This window comes from Lactuca saligna, chromosome 4, assembly GCF_052625555.1.
Source record: "Lactuca saligna cultivar CGN05327 chromosome 4, ASM5262555v1, whole genome shotgun sequence".
In the NCBI taxonomy this organism is placed as follows: domain Eukaryota; kingdom Viridiplantae; phylum Streptophyta; class Magnoliopsida; order Asterales; family Asteraceae; genus Lactuca; species Lactuca saligna.
In genome coordinates, this window is record NC_136420.1 from 312305262 (window position 1) to 312309869 (window position 4608).

Genomic DNA, 4608 nt, shown 5'->3' on the forward strand with positions numbered 1-4608 from the left:
AAAGAATATGTTGTTTTTGAATCATTTGAACGCCTTCCACCAGGGACTGAAGCGGGGAGGGTTGATTCGAATGCTCGTTACCTTCAATTCGTTCTTTAAAAAGAATTTAATTACCAATGCCTTTTCGGTGATCAGATATTCTGATATCCGTGAACCACGAGGAATCTATACCTACAGATATTCAACATCATTACTAGATATCTCGAAATCAAATGTACATACGATCTCTCTGTATGTCTGTCTCTCTCTCATTAGTTTTATATTGGATTCTGTTTTTCCTTAAATTGCATGATTATATACTGCCATTCATCTCATTTTCTCTTATGAATTTGAAGCAATTTTGAATCGACAATATCATTTATTATTTAAAAACTCGTGTTAGATCAGCATATTTTGCATGAGGGATCACGATTTGTGGGTTATTATCCAACGTACCTGAATTCATTGTGTGAGGTTGATGGCATCCAATTGGCGGATTATGTTCGATGATCAAAAACATCAATTAATGCATCCAGGACCTGGATTTGAAACCCATGATTATCGTCTTTGCTAAATATGGAATGGAGCAGTAAACACAAAATCCAAGGATGTACGTCATAACATTCTAAAAGCAATTTAGGTGATCCTTTTCGGTATTAATTAATGGAGTGAGGGGAGAAATCTTTTAGCTTAGATTCTCACTCTAAAAAAAATTCTATATGTTTCTTTTTCTCAAAATTGAAAATTGTTACGAATTCCATTTTATGATGTTTGATCATATTTATTTCCTTTTGCAAATTTTAAACTAAAAGTTATACCTTAATTTATTTAAACTCTTCAATCCAATTCCTTGATAAATGATAAGCCATCGTGTTGATATTACTTGCTTTAGCATGTTTGGACATACTTAATTTAGATTATACATATATGGGCTTCTCACCTCATCAAGAAAGGCTCATTTTAATAAAATAACATTTTTCTTCTAAGCTTGGCTTGTTTAGGTGTACATCGACTTGAATATTCCAGCCTCCAAAATGAATCTTAGAATAATGGAGAGAGAGCTTCAAAGCCCTAGATTAGGTTCAAATTCCCGAGCTCGGAATCGGAGAAAATCAACTAAGGTTGGTGGGATTTTCAAGTCTAGTATCTCAATTCTTATAAAGATCCTGATTTTGTTACAAAATCTTACCTTATTTAATAACATAAAATCCTTATTTTTCCAGGATTTTCCAGATATAATTAAGGTAAATGGAAGTGATTTGCTTGTGAATGATTAAAACAAATACATATCAATGTGGATCCGAACATATTCTCCGGCCTGGATGCTTGTGGGCTTCATATTGGTTGTGTATTTAGGTCATTTTTATCTCTGGGGTATGATTGTTGTAATCCAAATCTTAATGGCAAGTGAGCTCTTCAATTTACTTAGAAGAGCTCATGAAGATAGACGTATTCCAGGCTTCAGACTTCTCAATTGGTAAGAACCAATTTCGTTTGTTTACAACTAATCTCTTTAATTATATATATATATATTGTTTATGATAACATATGTATATTATGAGTAAATGGAAACATGTATGTTTTATAGGTATTTCTTTTTCACTACAATGTTGTTCATGTATGGTCGCATTCTCAACCAACAGATAATGCATGCTGTAACTCCTGAAAAATTGTTCAACAAGCTTGTCATAGATATAGATGAGAATTCAAAGTACAATGATTTCGAGATGGAGGTAGCAAAGATGTTTAATTGTTCACTAAATTTGATGTCTATCAAATGATTCCTTCCTGGAAACAAAAAGCTAAGTTGCACGGAAACGGATACGGCAACAGGAAACGGATACGGAACGCAAACGAAAAACGGCAAAATTCAAATATTCAAGATACGGATACGGCATAGGTACAACAATATAAAAATATGAAAACACACACACACATATATATATATATATATATATATATTAAAGAAATTCCAAAATATGAAAAAACATATATATATATATATATATATATATATATATATATATATATATATATATATATATATATATATATATATATATATATATATATATAGAGGTGTGTGGTGAATGTGTGAATGAGGTTTGAATTTATTTTTTCATGTTCTTGTCTTCTTGATCGATGAAACAAAAGGCAGTAAAACTATAAAAATCGATCAACAAGGAAAATAGTACGCAACATCGATCGGTAATGCAATTACGCTTGTAAACTTCTATTGGTGCGTATTAAAAGCCCATGCTGCCATGCAAAAAAAAAAAAGGAAAAGTGAACGAAACTTGCGAGAAACGTTTCTGGGATTGCCGATGCTTGCCGGAAACGTTTCTGGGATTGCCGATGAGCAAAAGGACCGAACCGGCCGGAACCGGGAACCGGCTTCGGCCAAAATCAAGAATCGAACCGGCCCGGCGGTTCTACCGGTTTCCCGGTTCCTACCGGTTCTTGTCGTGTCTTTAAATATTGGAACCGATCCTTGAAAAATAGCATCATACGGTTCCGGTTTTTGCCGGTTCTACCGGTTCAGGTTATGTCGGTTCCGGTTCCTACCGGTTCCCGGTTCCAAAAATCCACAAAAATAACGTCCCGGTCCCGGCCCGACCGGTTCCATAGGGTTCCGGTTCCGGTGCCGGTTCCGATTCCGGCCGGTTCCCCAGTCCATATGCTCATCCCTACTTTGATCAATTGAACATTCAATCAGATTAAAAAGATTAACGCAAGAGTAAATACAACTAAGATTTTGCGAATTCATTTACATTTTAGATCAATTTCAACTTAAATTGTCACAAAAATAAATGACATCTCTACAGACAAAATACTCGACTTGAAGAAACTACTAGTTGTTAGAGCATTAGGTATGGATCATGTTATAACACCAACTTCATATGTCACCTCATCTATAACACCACCATAACACCAAGGGGGAAATGGTGTTCCCCATGTTATAACACGCTAAGAAGTAGAGATAGAAATAAATAAAATGATTTGATTGGTTGATAAAAGCAATAACCAATTAAATTTCTTGTTGCTTCTTGTGCTCGTCACAACAAGATATGCCATAACATCCTCTTAACAATAAGGAGGGGTGGTGATCATCTTGTTTTGACTAGGTTATGAGGTGCCACATCAACAAAAATTGTACTTCTCGTTGCCCATACTGTATACTCTTAATGTTGATACTTGTTATCTAATCAATTTCTCTCTCTCTCTCTCTCTTCTCTCTCTCTCTCTCATATAAAATGACGATAATTGCATTGATTTGGTTTGAACTTTTGAGTTAACATTTACGTTACTTGAATTAAATGAGAACTCTTCAATGGATTGTGATGATTTTACAATTTAAGGTATTTGATTTTTATCTGATCATCATTTTAATTAATAATTAGATCAACACACATAATACTCAAATATGTAGATTTGATCAAGTATTGATGAATATATATTTGTATTCTATGAGCTTGCTTTTAAAAGTAAACGATTGAAGTTAATTTGCGTCTAAAGTTTTATATGCATTTTTTTAATGCATATGTTTTTTTGACTGTTTTTCATGTTTTTTACGTAGACGGAAGCAACATATTATTCTTTCATTTGTAATGACTTTGCATCGCTATAGGTAACTGATTGAGATTTTTGTTGATCGATTAAATTTCTCTTTAATTGTTTTTAAATATATATCATTATAATGAGTTGCTTTCAAAGTATGTAACTATTGCTTATATTCACCTGTTGTGCATTGGTTCAATGCATAGATGTATTAATGCATATGTTTTTATATTTTTTCTAACAATATAAATGGAAAATTTTGTATTTAAATAATTTTTAGATGTTACACTTTATGGTTTATAACAAAATTAAAATTGATATAGATAAATAACATATTTCATTTAGTCGTTTGCAATGTGTGTATATATATATATATATATATATATATATATATATATATATATATATATATATATATATATATATATATATATATATATATATATATATATATAAAGTAGGTTCATTAGAAAATATAAATATCTTGCGGAAATACGAAAACAGATTTTATCTTATAAAAATGTAACACATGTACTATAAAAAAATAAATTTATTAGCAATAAATTAAATATAGTAAGTTTACATTGGATGATGTTAAGGCAATAAAAAATTAAAGACGGTTTTAATAATTATTTTTTTCTTCACATCCTTAATCATTTTGAAATTTATGTTTTCATAATAAAAATGCTAAAAATCATAGTTTGCTAATATGAAACAATTTCTTATTTATCATCGATTATCATTATGTATTTGAAAATTTGGATGAATTATTTTCCAAAATATAATGTTAAGGTGACAAAATATCATAAGTTTTTCGTGTTTTCGCAAATTATTTGCATTTTCGCATGAACCCTCCCATATATATATATATATATATATATATATATATATATATATATATATATATATATATATATATATATATATATATATATATATATAACTTCTTTGAGAATGTATCATGGTGGTTATTCTTTTTGTACTAACTTATGGTTTTGAAACAAGTAATCAACTTATTTGTGACTCTTGGAGGTTTTAATGAATTAATCTGTTAAATATTCAAACTTCCTT

The 4608-nt window shown here is 30.5% G+C and overlaps 1 long non-coding RNA gene across 1 annotated transcript; it reads left to right on the plus strand.

Moving 5' to 3' along the window:
* The first annotated feature begins 891 nt into the window (after positions 1-891).
* Positions 892-1903, plus strand: LOC145039521 (uncharacterized). The gene is made up of 3 exons (XR_013679821.1): positions 892-1100; positions 1203-1456; positions 1568-1903. It is a non-coding gene; the product is annotated as an uncharacterized LOC145039521 (long non-coding RNA).
* The last annotated feature ends 2705 nt before the right edge of the window (positions 1904-4608 follow it).